We start from the raw sequence: 18,454 nt of genomic DNA on the forward strand, positions 1-18,454 counted from the left end.
GAATTCACGGTGTTCTTATTTCAATTTCCAGGAGTGTATTTACGTAGACGCGTGATTAGACTTTGCAATGTTCAAGTTGCATTGTATTCTCAGATCCCGTTAAGAATTATTTGACAAGGACGTAGAACGTTAGTACATTTTTGACGCAAGGTGTAATTTTTATAAAATTGTTCGATTACATGCAAAAAGATTCCGGCAAATCTTAATCTCTTCTACTGAATGCGTGGAATAAACCCTGCTCTTGAGCACAACAACTGTTTCCACACAGTATATGCTATTATCGGCTTGCTAAGATGTTGTTAAATGTCCAGATTTTTACTGTAGAAAAAAATCGAAAGCTTGAGTTTTATGAGTCGAAACTGCTTACTATTAATATATTACAACGTCAATGTGGGGAATGTTATTTGCTAACAGAAGCAGCCGGTTGAAATGTATCGTTTTTTTTTTAATAAAAGTTGAACTTGACCTTCTTTCTTTAAAATGTAGCTCTTAACTACTTTATAACATGACACAGTTACTACTATAGTAAGAAAATCCTTAGGTATGTCTTTTTAATGAAATGTGGCATCGCTGAAAGCGGTGGCTAATGTTATACAGTCGTTGGTTTTCGACGTGGCGTCTGACGTTACGTGTGACAAGTGGAACGTGGCCCTAGGTGCACTATGAGAGTCTCTCTGACAGCTCGTTCCTTAAGTGGATGGCCTTGGCATTTTGTTCAAGTATTCGGTTACAGTCAGAACCGTTCCGCCTATAATAGTGTATTTCGCAGCCACCATAGTATGAATCACTGGGAACACGTTTGCCGTCAGGTACAACGGGTAGACGAAAGTACGGATACACCATTACAATGCTTACTGCGGTGGAAGAAAACCGTGAGCGCTCAAAGCAGTATCCAGTCGTCTCAGAATGGTTAAATGCCGATTCTGCGTGGTTTTCAAAGGAATCATATACCATTCTTCCTGCAAAATAGTGGTAAGTTCAGGTAATGTTGATGGATGCGGAATACGATGACGCACACTTCTTCTTAAAATAGACGACAAGGGTTAATAATATTGAGGGCTGATGACTGCAGTGATGCGACAGTTCATCCCCCTGCTCACAAAACCGGTCCTGGACGATGTGAGGTGTCTGGGCAGGGGGTCCTGCCGTCTTGGGACACAGCATTACCATTGGGCAGCAGACGCTGTACAGTGGGTCGGACCTGCTCAGCCAAAATGGTGACGTAACGCTTCCCAGTAGTGTGTAAATTTCTTATTTCTTTTGCGTTCGGAGGGATCGAAACGAAAAAAATAAATACGTTGTGCCTGTCACCATGTGTCCTACGATCAGATCGGAACCTCACCTGACGATCTGTTACTCTCTGGACCTGTCATGGCGACGGATTCTTCTTTATGTACTGCAGAGACTTCGAATTCTGATTGAATTTAATTGGTTAGTGAAGATAACAGGGGCAGGCCACAGGCAGTAAAAAAAAAAAAGAAATGTCAGACAGTGTCGATACAAATAGGTGGTAACTAGGCAGTCCACAGTTTCGGATTGCACAGACGATCCCCAGGCTTGCTGTGGTGCAAGCAACAATTGCAAGGAAATACATGAGACACGAACAAAAATAATGCCAGCCGCTACAGAGAGTTCTGATGCAGTTTAACAAACATAAACCCCAGTATTCGAATCACAAGTTGTGGTAAGAAGCAGACGTACTGTGGGAGCACGACAAAGACTACCGAATTAACACTCATCAAACCGGGAGGCTGAGCTCTCGCACTCCAAATCGAGTATCTACATCTTAAACACTGTCGGCTTTGTGTATGAGCATTCTACCGCTAGTGACGTGACAAAAGTAGCTCATAGCGGCGTATTCAGGCGCACGAAATAAATACGTTGTACTGCCACGAAATGACCCTCGCAGCCACCGCCACGAACTGAGGCCGAGAGAGCGACTGTCAGTGCTTTTGTGATCTCGGGTCCTCGCGCACTGCATGCCTTCTGCTACAGCAACACGAGTGGGCCCGGAACTGCCAACAGTCGCTCAGACTTTCACTCGAGGGGCTGTTCGGCTCCAAACGTCGCCTTGGAGTGGACTCTTGAAACCATCGGCCACTGGATCTTCTGCACTTCTGAGAGATTTTGACGAATTTATGAATTTGGTGATTGGTGAACTCAGAAATTTCTCTGCCCCCACCACCTTATAGTCTTGTACTTACGCAATCTGTTTGTGGTTTCGTATGGCTTGAGAAAATTACTTTCAATGCATAATGAAGCAAATTGAATTCGTGTTTTTAATAAAGGAGTCGAGCAGCCCCATGCCTACTAGCTTAAACACGTAATTGTATAAGACACTCGTGATTGGAACAGAAGTTTTAATTGTCTCTCCCGTTCTCTTTGTATAGAGACTGGGCTGGACCACTGTAGAAATTCCAACACAAGCTCTCTCCCTTTTTCGGGTTAGCGCTGCCGAAAGTTCTGGTGCATGCAGTGTGACGTAGTGGTGAGCGTCATTATCCGGGGTGGTGGGGGTCGCCGGTTCGAACCCGAGCGTCTGTAATTATTTCTTATTCTGTAAGTTTCTAGAAAGATCTTTTGTTTGTAAAGATTGTATATTCGGGAATATTCGATGGCTGTATAAATACTAGCATTCTGAAATATTTGATGGTTATATAAATAAGTGCAGTCTCCATCAAGCACATCAGTTCTTTTCTGGCTGTATGTATATGTCAGTAATAAACGTGCGTTCAGTCTTACGTATTTTGCGTGATTGACGACCCTGATTTCGGATTTGGACTTGTTTGTGGTTTCGATGTGCCAATACAAAATGTGCTGCCTTCCTTTGAACTGTCTCGATATCCTACGTCAATCCCATAGGGTAAAGATGTTAGTGTGCCTGCTATCTAAAAATATCGTACAATTATAACCCCAAATTAATTCTGTATGTTGTCATAAGTCTGGAAAGTATCTGTGTTACAACTGCAACATTGCAGAGTAACCATTGGCGCTCAAGGACTACCGAGATATGGCTGACCACATATCATCACCGACTCTACACCGTGTTTCACGCTTGGGACGTCAACTCGGCCACGAGATGAAGGCCATTTGCAAGAAGACTCATCCGACCAAATTACCTTTCTCCATTGCTTCATAGTCCAAGTTCTATCGGTTATTCATCACGTTTTACTGTAACGGGCCATTTGCGTCACTGATGAGTGGTTTTCGAATTCCAGCTTTCCCTGTTCATGGAGCTACGTTCGTGTTGTTTTGGTGCTGACAGGGTTCACGGGTACGACATTCAGTTCTGCAGTGACTTGTTACAGCTTTCTTCCTCTTTATTTTCGTCACAGTCGTCTCCAATGGCAGTCTGTTACGAGCACACAGCGCACACTTCCGCCGGCGGCTGATGTTTTTTTTCCGTTTTCCCTGTTGTTGTTGTTGTTGTGGTCTTCAGTCCTGAGACTGGTTTGATGCAGCTCTCCATGCCACTCTATCCTGTGCAAGCTTCTTCATCTCCCAGTACCTACTGCAACCTACATCCTTCTGAACCTGCTTAGTGTATTGATCTCTTGGTCTCCCTCTACGATTTTTACCCTCCACGCTGCCCTCCAATGCTAAATTTGTGATCCCTCGATGCCTCAGAACATGTCCTACCAACCGATCCCTTCTTCTAGTCAAGTTGTGCCACAAACTTCTCTTCTCCCCAATCCTATTCAGTACCTCCTCATTAGTTACGTGATCTACCCACCTTATCTTCAGCATTCTTCTGTAGCACCACATTTCGAAAGCTTCTATTCTCTTCTTGTCCAAACTAGTTATCGTCCACGTCTCACTTCCATACATAGCTACACTCCATACAAATACCTTCAGAAACGACTTCCTGACACCTAAATCTATATTCGATGTTAACAAATTTCTCTTCTTGAGAAACGCTTTCCTTGCCATTGCCAGTCTACATTTTATATCCTCTCTACTTCGACCATCATCGGTTATTTTACTCCCTAAATAGCAAAACTCCTTTACTACTTTAAGTGTCTCATTTCCTAATCTAATTCCCTCAGCATCATCCGACTTAATTTGACTACATTCCATTATCCTCGTTTTGCTTTTGTTGATGTTCATCTTATATCCTCCTTTCAAGACACTGTCCATTCCATTCAACTGCTCTTCCAAGTCCTTTGCTGTCTCTGACAGAATTACAATGTCATCGGCGAACCTCAAAGTTTTTACTTCTTCTCCATGAATTTTAATACCTACTCCGAATTTTTCTTTTGTTTCCTTTACTGCTTGCTCAATATACAGATTGAATAACATCGGGGAGAGGCTACAACCCTGTCTCACACCTTTCCCAACCACTGCTTCCCTTTCATGCCCCTCGACTCTTATAACTGCCATCTGGTTTCTGTACAAATTGTAAATAGCCTTTCGCTCCCTGTATTTTACCCCTGACGCCTTCAGAATTTGAAAGAGAGTATTCCAGTCAACATTGTCAAAAGCTTTCTCTAAGTCTACAAATGCTAGAAACGTAGGTTTGCCTTTTCTTAATCTTTCTTCCAAGATAAGTCGTAAGGTCAGTATTGCCTCACGTGTTCCAACATTTCTACGGAATCCAAACTGATCCTCCCCGAGGTCGGCTTCTACCAGTTTTTCCATTCGTCTGTAAAGAATTCGCGTTAGTATTTTGCAGCTGTGACTTATTAAACTGATAGTTCGGTAACTTTCACATCTGTCAACACCTGCTTTCTTTGGGATTGGAATTATTATATTCTTCTTAAAGTCTGAGGGTATTTCGCCAGTCTCATACATCTTGCTCACCAGATGGTAGAGTTTTGTCATGACTGGCTCTCCTGAGGCCATCAGTAGTTCTAATGGAATGTTGTCTACTCCCGGGGCCTTGTTTTGACTCAGGTCTTTCAGTGCTCTGTCAAACTCTTCACGCAGTATCTTATCTCCCATTTCATCTTCATCTACATCCTCTTCCATTTCCATAATATTGTCGTCAAGTACATCGCCCTTGTATAAACCCTCTATATACTCCTTCCACCTTTCTGCTTTCCCTTCTTTGCTTAGAACTGGGTTGCCATCTGAGCTCTTGATATTCATACAAGTGGTTCTCTTCTCTCCAAAGGTCTCTTTAATTTTCCTGTAGGCAGTATCTATCTTACCCCTAGTGAGACAAGCCTCTACATCCTTACATTTGTCCTCTAGCCATCCCTGCTTAGCCATTTTGCACTTCCTGTCGATTTCATTTTTGAGACGTTTATATTCCTTTTTGCCTGCTTCATTTACTGCATTTTTATTTTTTCTCCTTTCATCAATTAAATTCAATATTTCTTCTGTTACCCAAGGATTTCTATTAGCCCGCGTCTTTTTACCTACTTGATCGTCTGCTGCCTTCACCACTACATCCCTCAGAGCTACCCATTCTTCTTCTACTGTATTTCTTTCCCCCATTCCTGTCAATTGTTCCCTAATGCTCTCCCTGAAACTCTCTACAACCTCTGGTTCTTTCAGTTTATCCAGGTCCCATCTCCTTAAATTCCCACCTTTTTGCAGTTTCTTCAGTTTCAATCTGCAGTTCATAACCAATAGATTGTGGTCAGAATCTACATCTGCCCCAGGAAATGTCTTACAATTTAATACCTGGTTCCTAAATCTCTGTCTTACCATTATATAATCTATCTGAAACCTGTCAGTATCTCCAGGCTTCTTCCATGTATACAGCCTCCTTTCATGATTCTTGAACCAAGTGTTAGCTATGATTAAGTTATGCTCTGTGCAAAATTCTACAAGGCGGCTTCCTCTTTCATTCCTTCCCCCCAATCCATATTCACCTACTATGTTTCCTTCTCTCCATTTTCCTACTGACGAATTCCAGTCACCCATCACTATTAAATTTTCGTCTCCCTTCATTACCTGAATAATTTCTTTTATCTCGTCATACATTTCATCTATTTCTTCATCATCTGCAGAGCTAGTTGGCATATAAACTTGTACTACTGTAGTAGGCATGGGCTTTGTGTCTATCTTGGCCACAATAATGCGTTCACTATGCTGTTTGTAGTAGCTAACCCGCACTCCTATTTTTTTATTCATTATTAAACCTACTCCTGCATTACCCCTATTTGATTTTGTATTTATAACCCTGTAATCACCTGACCAAAAGTCTTGTTCCTCCTGCCACCGAACTTCACTAATTCCCACTATATCTAACTTTAACCTATCCATCTCCCTTTTTAAATTTTCTAACCTACCTGCCCGATTAAGTGATCTGACATTCCACGCTCCGATCCGTAGAACGCCCGTCTTCTTTCTCCTGATAACGACGTCCTCTTGAGTAGTCCCCGCCCGGAGATCCGAATGGGGGACTATTTTACCTCCGGAATATTTTACCCAAGAGGACGCCATCATCATTTAATCATACAGTAGAGCTGCATGTCCTCGGGAAAAATTACGGCTGTAGTTTCCCCTTGCTTTCAGCCGTTCGCAGTACCAGCACAGCAAGGCCGTTTTGGTTAATGTTACAAGGCCAGATCAGTCAATCATCCAGACTGTTGCCCCTGCAACTACTGAAAAGGCTGCTGCCCCTCTTCAGGAACCACATGTTTGTCTGGCCTCTCAACAGATACCCCTCCGTTGTGGTTGCACCTACGGTACGGCCATCTGTATCGCTGAGGCACGCAAGCCTCCCCACCAACGGCAAGGTCCATGGTTCATGTATGCGGTGCAAATCTTCTCCCTGTATGCGGTATAAATCTTCGATACGGTGCCACCTGAAGCACCAAACACTACGGCTGCCTTGGTTACAGATACACCCACCGTACGAGCGCCGACAATTTCCCCACCTTCGAAGTCACTCAGCTCCGACATAATGCCCCCACAACTACACGGAACACCGTTCTGAACACGACTGACCCTTGCAACCATTGCAGAGGAGCCGTTCGTGGTAGAATACAACATCACAAACTGCACGCGTGCCCAGCATGTGCATCTGTGTTGGAGCATGCGTTTGTCGCGGGGTTGCGCTATTTTTGTTCAGCCGCCGTATGTTAAGTATAGGGGGGGGGGGGGGGGGATAACGTAATAACGATACAGGAATGACTGAAGTGGACAGCGTCAAACTGGAACAAGGAACCCTGATCCGGGAATGAGTGAGTCAAGAATTGAGAAGTGGTTCAAATGGTCCTAAGCACTATGGGACTTAACATCTGAGCTCATCAGTCCCCTATACTTAGAACTACTTAAACCTTTCCAACCTAAGGACATCACACACATCCATGTCCGAGGCATGATTCGAACCTGCGACCGTAGCGGCAGCGTGGTTCCGGACTGAAGCGCCTAGAACAGCTCGACCACGTCGGCCGGCTTTCCGAAGTGGGATGTGTCGTGGTACACTCTGGGAGCAGTGATATAATGACGGTTAATCTGCCTTTCATGTATCAAACAATGGAAATTCCATGTTGGAATATAAAAAATGTAAGTAAAAGATGTATTACAACTCACCGATCCAGGTTGTCGGAGATGTCTGTGGTGTGTACGTGAGGTTTGCTTGTTTGTGTGTGTGTGTGTGCTTCCTTTACTGACGAAGGCTTTGGCCGAAGGCTAATGTGCAAGTGCCTTTCGTTGTGCCCATCTGCAGCTCAACGTCTCATCTTTACCGTGAGTAGCAGTCTACCTCTTCTTATATTGTTTAATGCATGAATGATGATTTCCAAATACAATGTCAATAACTGAGTGACGCCTGCAGAAAGGAAAGTTGTTGAAACTTTCTGGCAAATTAAAACTGTGTGCCGGACCGAGACTCTAACAGTTTTAATCTGCCAGAAAGTTTCATATCAGCGCACACTTCGCGGCAGAGTGAAAATATTCTGCAAACATCCCCCAGGCTGTGGCTAAGTCATGACTCCGCAATATCCTTTCTTCCAGGAGTGCTAGTTCTGCAAGGTTCACAGAAGAGTTCCTGCGAAGTTTGGAAAGTAGGAGACGAGGTACTGGCAGAAGCTGTGAGAACGGGCCGTGAGTCGTGCTTGGGTAGCTCAGAGCCGGCACGGTGGCTCAGCGTCCTCTGCAATAAAAAAACTGATTGAAGGAATCAACGAGCAACTTGAACAGATGTCATGTGACGTCCGCCCAGACCAAACGAAACAAACAATTTTAAAAAAAGATGGTAGAGCATTTGCCCGCGAAAGGCAAAGGTCCCGAGTTCGAGTCTCGGTCCGTCACACTGTTTTAATCTGCCAGAAAGTTACGCATCAGCGCACACTCCGCTGCAGAGTGAAAATCTCATTCAGGAAAGTTGTTGATTCATAGCCTAAATTTACATAGATCCTCAGTTAAATTTCGATTTTATTTGCCATATTCATCTGAGAACATACAGTATTAATTTGTGGTTATAACTGTATGATTTTTTAGATAGCAGGAACACTAACAGCGCTACCAGGTAGGATTGACACAGAACATCGAAATGGTTCAAAGAAAGGCAACTCGTTTTGTGTTGGCTCGTCGAAACGACAAACAAGTCCAAATCCGAAGGCAGGGTCGTCAATCTCTTGAAAGACTTAAAACTAAACGCACGTTTACTACTGGCACCAACGTACAGCTAGAAGAGAACAAATCTGCTGGACGGAGACTACGGTTAATCATACAGGGATTGAACATTCCGGAATGCTAGTATTTATACAATCATCGAATATTCCTGAATACCCAAACATTACAAACAGAAGATCTTTCGAGAAACTTCCAAAAAGGATAATTACACAATAACAAATAACTGCTGGCTGTCGGTTTCGAAACGACGAACAAGTGACGCTCACCACTACGTCACACTGCACAGGACCTTCGGCAATGTTGTCGCCAAAAACGAAAAGAGGATCACGCATATGATAAGTGAGTTGCAGTGGAGACCATTAAAACAAAGCCGTTTTTCGTTGCGGCGAGATCTTTTCAAGAATTTCAATTACCAGCTTTCTCCTTCAACTGCCAAAATATTTTTATGCGTCCCACATACATAGTGAGAAATGACCATCGTAATAAAACAAGAGGTAGCAGAGCTCGCACGAAAAGATTTAGGTGTTCATTATTCCCTTGTCATATTCGAGAATGCAACGGTCGATAAACAGTCCGAAAGTGGTCCTGTCTGTCCTCTGTCACACACAGAAGAGTTAATTGCAGGTTAGCCATGTAGATTTAGGAGCTGATTAACTAATGAGGATATGGGTGTTCTTTTGTTTTTAGTCACCTGCCTTCTGACTGGTTTGACGCTGGCCACCGACAGCATTTGTATCCTACGTTTTCGCTTATTTTTAGCATATATTCGACTTATTCCCTAATGTGTTAACATAACTCTTATCATCCTATCCTTTCTTTTTCGTATGTTCCTTTTTTTGTCAATTCTGCGCAGAACCTCCTCGGTCCTTATCAGTCCACTTAATCTTCAATATTCTTCTTTAGCACCGCATCTCAAATGCTTCGATTCCCCTCTATTCCTGTTTCCTCACTGTCCATGTTTCCACTTTGGTCCAAACTTACATTCCCAGAAATATCTTCCAGAATTTAAGCGCTATGTTTGACAACAGTAGACTTCTCTTGGCCGGGAACGCCCTCTTTGTCTGTTCTAGTCTTCTCTTTATGTCTTGCTTCCTTCGTCCATCATCGTTTATTTTGCTTCCGAGGCAGCAGAATTCCTCAACTTAATCTGCTTCATTAACTATTTTTATGTTAAGTTCCTCGTTGTTCTCATTTCTGTTGCTTCTAATTACTTTTATCTTTTTTCCGGTTAACTCTCAATCCGTAACCTGTATTCTTTAGATTGTTTATTCCATTCAACAGATACTGTTCAAATGGCTCTGAGCACTGTGGGACTTAACATCTATGGTCATCAGTCCCCTAGAACTTAGAACTACTTAAACCTAACTAACCTAAGGACATCACACAACACCCAGTCATCACGAGGCAGAGAAAATTCCTGACCCCGCCGGGAATCGAACCCGGGAACCCGGGCGTGGGAAGCGAGAACGCTACCGCACGACCACGAGCTGCGGACAACAGATACTGTAATTCTTCTTCAGTTTCATTGAGGACAGCAATGTAATGATTTCACTCTGAAATTCCGCTCTTCAAACTTTTGTTGTTTCTTCGATGTATAGACTTAACAATAGGGGAAAGACTGCTTCCCTGTCTTACAGCCGTTTTAATTCGAGCATTTCGTTCTTGGTCTACCAGTGTTATTGTTGCGTCGTGATCCTTGTACATATTGTACAGTGCTCGACTTTCCCTATAGCTGACTCCTGTTTTTCTCTGAATTTCGAACATTCTGCTCCATGTACATTCTCAAACGCTTTTTTAGGTCTACAAAATCGTCAGTTTTCTTTTCCATTCTTCTCTACGAGTATTATTCTTGTCAGTAGTTCGGATGCATGAGCTGTTAACCTGATTGTGCGACAGTTTTCGCACTTGTCTGCCCTTGCTATCTTCGGAATTGTGTCGATGACATTCTTCCGAAAGTCTGATGGCACGTCGCCCAACGTCATAGATTCTATACACCAACCTGAATATTAGTTTGGTTGCCGATTCCGCAATGATTTTAGAAATTCCGATGGACTGTTATGCATCCCATCAGCCTTATTTGATGTCAAGTCCTCCAGCGTTCCTTTAAATTCCGACTCCAATACTGTTGTGTACGCGTTATATTTATGGAAAAACAGGGCACAGTTCACAGTGACATGAAGGGCATAACAGAGATTGCGCCATTGAACTGGTCCATGTTACCAGATACACGGCTGACTGGTAAGCGTCTGTGACTATTATGCGGAGGACCTATGTTCAACGCCAGGGAATTTCCCTTAGTGAGTGGACCGAAAAGCGGTCCACACCGTCTCGTAAAGCCCACTGAGGAGTTAACGGCTTGAGAAGTGGGGCTTCCAAGGTCTGAGAACCTGAAAGCGCCTGGGAGCGCTCTGTGCTGACCCATCACCCTTCAATGACGCCATCTTGATGGTACGCTAGACTGATTGTGCTGTTTCCAGTGATGTAGGACGCCAAACTACTTTGGTGCAGACGAGCGAGTGTAATTAAATGGGTATATTCCAGTTAAGACAAAGGTAGTTAATATGAGTGGGTTAAAACATTAATTAAACAATGGAAAATCCAGGATGGAATGTAACAATATTATGAAAAGAATAGTTACCACCATATAACGGAGATACTGAGTCCTAGGCAGGCACAACAGAAAGACTGTCAGAAAGTGACCCATGTGCAGTCAGGAGGTTAGGCAGAAGGCAGGTGGTGGAAGGTCAGGGAGGGGGATGAGAGGGGTCGCGGAAAAGGAGAGAAGTAAAGAGATTGGTGGTGCACTGATGGAAGAGGGGACTCTGTATTGCTGGAATGGGAACAGGGAAGAGGCTAGATGAGTAAGGAAAATGACTAATGAAGGCTGAGGACAGGATGGTTACAACATTGTCCTTACCGATCTAGCCCCTTCTCAATTCCCATTCCAACACTATACAGCCCTCTATTCCACCACCAATGCACCCCCCGTCTCCTTACCTCTCTCCTTTTCTGTTACCCCACCCCTCACCCTCTGCCTAATATCCCATCTGCACCTAGCTGCCCTACCCTCTCTCCACTTTGCCCCTGTACACTCCCACAAGCAACACTTTACCGTCTTCCACCCCTACTCCGTTATCCCTCCGCCTCCCCTCCCCAACATCCTCTTTAACCCTACCATCTGGTTGCCTCTCCCATCACGCCCGCCGGCCGGAGTGACCGAGCGGTTGTAGGCGCTACAGTCTGGAGCCGCGCGTCCGCTACGGTCGCAGGTTCGAATCCTGCCTCTGGCATGGATGTGTGTGATGTCCTTAGGTTAGTTAGGTTTAAGTAGTTCTAAGTTCTAGGGGACTGATGACCTCAGAAGTTAAGTCCCATAGTGCTCAGAGCCATCATGGCCATCATGCACTGCTGCTCACAGTCTGGCCTCAGCAGCCAGAGACTGTGGCCATGTGTGTGTGAGTTGCATTTGCGCGAATATGTGTGTGTATGTTGTGTATTTTCGACGAAGACCTTGTTGGCCGAAAGCTCACTTTCTGACACTCTCTTCGTTGTCCTTATCTGTGCGTCAGCATCTCCACTTATGGTAAGCCGTAACTATCCTTTTCATATAATTGTTAAAGCATTAATTACTTCACAAACACTCAACACAGGTAATTTTGATGCCATAGATGCCACTCAGACACAAAATTACCAATTCCCAGCGCAATGAGGAGTTATTCTTGTTGGGAGGACTGGAACTGGGTGGATATACTCCTGGAAAGAACCGAAAGAAAACAATCTATTTGTTTGTTGGAAGGCAGTTGATTCAGTTGGTTATAGTTTTACATATCAGTTGGATTACTGATTCATTTTTTTGAGTGAAATAAAACTGTGCGCGCAACCGAATGAAAACAGTTAATTGAGTCAGTTGTACATTTACGTATCGGTCGAATTATTCAGTCATTTCTTTTGAATGTAACCAATCTAAGGAAGCAACCAACTGAAAACAGTCGACTGAGTCAATTGCAGTTTTACATATTGGCTGAATTATTCAGTTATTTCTTTTGAATGAAACCAGTGTATGGAGAAATTGAAGGGAAACTGTCGAAGCAGTTTGTTGTAGTTTTGCATGCTGACTGAATTATTAATTTTTTCTTTCCAAATGAAACAAGTATATAGCTTTTCTGCTGGTTCAACGATATATTCATTGTTTCAACTAAAACCAGTCCTCAGTGCTTTAGCTTACTGTGCTATCCATTCATTGCTCTGAGAGACACCAATTGTTTCATTAGTTGAACTAAAGCGAAGGTACACAACTTTGGTACACCTACCTCTAGGTGTTAATGCTACCTCTGTGTGGGAGGGGGCGGGGGGGGGTGAAGATGTGTCTGGGGTAACGCTAAAGCTATAATAAGCTTTATACAAGTTCAATTCATTGTGTACTGAATGTGCCCTATATATCTTGTATGTTTGTGTTGTTAGAGCCAGAAGTACGAAAAATTCGTATTTAAATAAATAAATACATAAAATCTGAAAAATAGTTCATTTTTAGATACATACTTTTTATTAACATTCTGCGTGCAACTAACAAAGTTGACAGCCATGGTCATGGTTCATGTATATCCGAAAAAGCTGGATGCGTGTAAGTGAAGTCACTCAGATCTGGAGACTGACTGAAGACATTCCTATAACTGACGTAACAGTCAGAGACTTGTGCCTCCCATTGAGTGGAACAACTCAAACACGCAGAGTGACTTAAAATCATTCGTGTACCTGACGTGGCCACATACAGCCATTCAATTCGGTTATTTTCTCGACAGAAAAGACTGACTCAACGATAAAACAATCGAGCGACGAATAGGTTATTAATACTAGTCGGTTGTCCCATCACTGGGGGGATGGTAGCCTCGTCGGGTGCTAGCTGAATCAGAAGTAGCAGCCCATCGCCGGAAAAAGGACAACAGCTGCGAAGGCGGTATGATGGCCACGTGCTGCTCCAAACTGCACTCAGTGACAAGGTTGACAGAGAGTGGCAGCAGCGTCGCGTGCTCTTCAGGGTCCCTTAGCAGAATTACGTAGCTGTTAGCATCGTAGGGTTGATCATGTCGGGAGGGGACTCGAAACCTTCACTGAAGCACTAGACGTAGGGTGATGTGGACCCTGACAAGGTCAGTCCTAATGTAAAGGTCTGCCAGACTGCAGTCTTAGTCTGCAAGTGTAGAGTCAATCATCTCTTGTCAGTACGCGTCATTCCACGCGACGAGATTGTTGTTGTTGTTGTGGTCTTCAGTCCTTAGACTGGTTTGATGCAGCTCTCCCTGCTGTTCTATCCTGTGCAAGATTCTTCATCTCCCAGTACCTACTGCAACCTACATCCTTCTGATCTGCTTAGTGTATTCATCTCTTGGTCTCCCCCTACAATTTTTACCCTCCACGCTGCCCTCCAATACTAAATTGGTGATCCCTTGATGCCTCAGAACATGTCCTACCAACCGATCCCTTCTTCTGGTCAAGTTGTGCCACGTGGTCTACCCATCTAATCTTCAGCATTCTTCTGTAGCACCACATTTCGAAAGCTTCTATTCTCTTCTTGTCCAAACTATTTACCGTCCATGTTTCACATCCATACATGGCTACACTCCATGCAAATACTTTCAGGAACGACTTCCTGACACTTAAATCTATACTCGATGTTAACAAATTTCTCTTCTTCAGAAACGCTTTCCTTGCCATTGCCAGTCTACATTTTATATCCTCTCTACTTCGACCATCATCAGTTATTTTGCTCCCCAAATAGCAAAACTCCTTTACTACTTTAAGTGTCTCATTTCCTAATCTAATACCCTCAACATCACCCGACTTAATTCGACTACATTCCATTATCCTCGTTTTGATTTTGTTGATGTTCATCTTATATCCTCCCTTCAAGACACCAATCATTCCGTTCAACTGCTCTTCCAAGTCCTTTGCTGTCTCTGATAGAATTACAATGTCATCGGCGAACCTCAAACTTTTTATTTCTTCTCCATGGATTTTAAAACCTACTCCGAATTTTTCTTTTGCTTCCTTTACTGCTTGCACAATATACAGATTGAATAACATCGGGGAGAGGCAACAACCCTGTCTTACTCCCTTCCCAACCACTGCTTCCCTTTCATGTCCCTCGACTCTTATAACTGCCATCTGGTTTCTGCACAAATTGTAAATAGCCTTTCGCTCCCTGTATTTTACCCCTACCACCTTCAGAATTTGAAAGAGAGTATTCCAGTCAACATTGTCAAAAGCTTTCTCTAAGTCTACAAATGCTAGAAACATAGGTTTGCTCTTCCTTAATCTAGCTTCTACGATAAGTCGTAGGGTCAGTATTGCCTCACGTGTTCCAACATTTCTGCAGAATCCAAACTGATCATCCCCGAGATTAGCAGACCTAATTTTCGCACCCGTACGCAACCTGCCACACACTTTATGGGAACTTGTGAGTGATAGATGCTGATGCAGAAGATACATTTTATGAGGACGTGTATGAAAGCACATAGAGCCGTTATCACCTCACTCTAACGACAAACGTTACCATGTTCCCGATACCATTTGCTGTGAACTGCCTTGCGAAGTAGAAAAATCCAAGGAGAGGTAAGAATTTTTTGGCGCCCTGCTCTAACGTTAGCGAGTGTAAAAAGTTTATACGATTAAACCTCACAACATTTGTCCAATAGCGTTTCTATCTGAGTCGGCTGATGGTTCGCGTGTACCAAGACGGGGAACTCATTAACAAATCAAACGAGACTTTGCTTACGGCGCGGGCATTGTTCTCGTGTCCTGGCGTTCTTAGGCCTATACCACTAGACGATGCATTGTAGTAAACGTTATATAACCTTATTCATTACTTTCCATTCCTCACAAAGAAAGTTTTTTCAAGTAGATATTACTAAATGGAGACTAATAGAACATACGAGGGGCGTTTGAAAAGTCCTTGCAAAGTCCGAGAGATGGCACCACCGACGCGTATCGAGGTCATTTTTAGTTAGTAGTATCTTTGAAAAGAACGCACACCAAGTTTCAGACATATTTGTCTATTTCTTTGTCTTTGGCATTCGTGTGAATCAAGGAAGTTGAGTGATCGTCAAAAAATGGAAGAAAAAGAATTTCGTGTGGTGATTAAACATTACTTTATGGAAGGGAAAACGCCTCAGGAGGCAAAAGAGAAGATCGATACACATTACGGTGACTCTGCATCTTCGATTAGAACAGTTTATAAGTGGTTTCAAAATTTTCGGAGTGGCCATATGGGCACAAGTGATGCTGAACGTTCTGGACACCCTGTGGAGGTTACGACTCCAGAAATCATTGATAAAATCGATGATATGGTGATGGATGACAGAAGAGTTAAGATGCGTGAGATTGATAGTGCTGTGGAAATCTTGAATGAAAGGGTACATAATATTTTGCATAAACATTTGGACATGAGAAAGCCATCAGCAAGATGGGTTCCGCGATTGCTCACGCTTGGCCAAAAACGGAATCGTGTGAAGTGTTGCAAGGATGGTTTCCAGCTGTTCAGGAAGAATCCGTAGGGCTTTAAGCGTCGTTTCGTCACTGTGGATGAAACATGGATACATTACTATACTCCTGAGACCAAACAACAATCTAAACAATGGATTACCAAGGGAGAATCTGCACCAAAAAAGGCGAAGACCAGTCCTTCGGCAGGATAGGTTATGGTGACTGTCTTTTGGGATTCGCAAGGGATAATCCTTATCGACTATCTGGAAAAGGGTAAAGCTATTACAGGTGGATATTATTCATCGTTATTGGACCGTTTGAAAACCGAGCTGCAAGAAAAACGCCGGCGATTGAACCGCAAAAAAGTCCTTTTCCATCACGACAATGCACCAGCATACACCTCAGCAGGTGGTCGCTAAATTAATGGAAATAGGATTCCTACTCGCTTCACATCCCCCCTCTTCTCCAGACTTGGCTCCCTCTGACTGCTATTTGTTCCCCAATTTGAAGAAATGGCTGCCGGGACAAGAATTTTATTCAGAGGAGGAGGTGATTGCAGCAATTATTAGCTATTTTTCAGTCTTGGACAATTCCTATTATTCGGAAGGGATGAACAAATTAGAACAGCGTTGGACGAAGTGTATAAGTCTAAAAGGAGACTACGTCGAAAAATAAAAAAAGTTTACCCCCAAACATGTAAGTAGTTTTTATTTTTGCTAAGACTTTTGAAACGCCCCTCGTATATCCTTGAGCGATTTATGAAGGAATTTATGTTCTGGCGACACCAACCATCTGATTTTATTATCGGGGAGAGTACTTTCCAAATTCTTGTACAAGTTTTCAGTTATTCGACTAGTTTCACGCCGCTCACTACCTCTTGCTGTAGTGAATGCATTTTCGTGTCTGCCGAACGATGTAACACAGTGTGTCAAATATTGGCTACGAATTTTGGAACTTAGGACCCCTGTTGAGCCATACACAGATGGATTTAAGGCAGCCTCCACAACTCGACTGAGGCTAATCCTATTCCTCAGTCCAGCCGACTTTGTGCTCTGTTCTAATGACGTTCCTAGACGCAATGCTGAACTGTAATTATCTAATCTTCATAATATCTACTAAATCTAATGTGAGTAGTTTGTATGCCAATATTTTTTACCGATTAGAATAGGACCTGGCCGAAAAATTCTCATTTGAAATGCACTTCCGACAACTAGGAGAACACTTAATACTGATGTCAGTAGCCGCTCGTAACCACTCGTTCGCTGTAATCTCGCAAACTTTTACTTTCACCATGGCCAGGTTTAGTTTTCAGTTATGATACACACTGTATAAGAGAAGTGACGTCAGCATTCATTTGGCAATGTATGGTCCAGAAAGTGTGTCGGGCTGGGTATAGTGTAGCGTGCAATTTTTGCTACCGCCACAGACTTAGAAGTATTTTATCTAGTTCATGCAAACGGATCGATTCGAGGAATATTTTTTTCCACGACAGGAATGTGGTTGTAATTGTAATTTTTTAAAGGCGAGAACGCTTCATACATTAGACCTTTTAATTGTTACTGTGCACCGCCCGTATGACATTCATGCCACCAGTTCAGCTATTAAGACTTAATTTATTGGCCGACAGCGGTGGTCTCGCGGTTCTAGGCGCGCAGTCCGGAACCGCGCGAATGCTACGGTCGCAGGTTCGAATCCTGCCTCGGCCATGGATGTGTGTGATGTCCTTAGGTTAGTTAGGTTTAAGTAGTTCTAAGTTCTAGGGGACTGATGACCACAGCTGTTAAGTTCCATAGTGCTCAGAGCCATTTGAACCATTTTGAACTTAATTTATTCAACATTAACGAAATATTTGTGTGGCATTTTCCTCTTTAAAGCGACCATTCTCTACTTTACCAAGTGATTTTAACGTCTTTCTTGCACGATCCTATGAACGAAAATTGTGCTAAACATGTTGATAAATTTTCGTGAAACAATTACAACTATGTTGGAGAACTGTCCATCAACACGGTTAGTGTCAGAACGTAATTAACTCATTTCTGAAATGACTGTGCTCTTTCACGAAGTTCGATATAAGGCTTTTGTTCCCATGAAATCGCTAAACGACTGATAAACAGTTTCAAAAGACAAAACGTTGAATGTAACAAAAAATAATTCTCACTGGCGCCCCCGCAATCCCTTTCTAGAAGACTGTCATCGATAATGTGTTCCTAATACAGACTAACCAACAAAAAGGGCTAAATACCACGAAGGAATTACCCGAAAGGGACAGAAATCGGTAGATATGATGTATTGGGTGATCAAAAAGTCAGTATAAATTTGAAAACTGAGTAAATCACGGAATAATGTAGATAGAGAGGTACAAATTGACACACATGCTTGGAATGACATGGGTTTTTATTAGAACCAAAAAAATACAAAAGTTCAAAACATGTTCGACAGATGG

Source organism: Schistocerca cancellata, chromosome 7 (assembly GCF_023864275.1).
Source record: "Schistocerca cancellata isolate TAMUIC-IGC-003103 chromosome 7, iqSchCanc2.1, whole genome shotgun sequence".
Taxonomy (NCBI): Eukaryota; Metazoa; Arthropoda; class Insecta; order Orthoptera; family Acrididae; genus Schistocerca; species Schistocerca cancellata.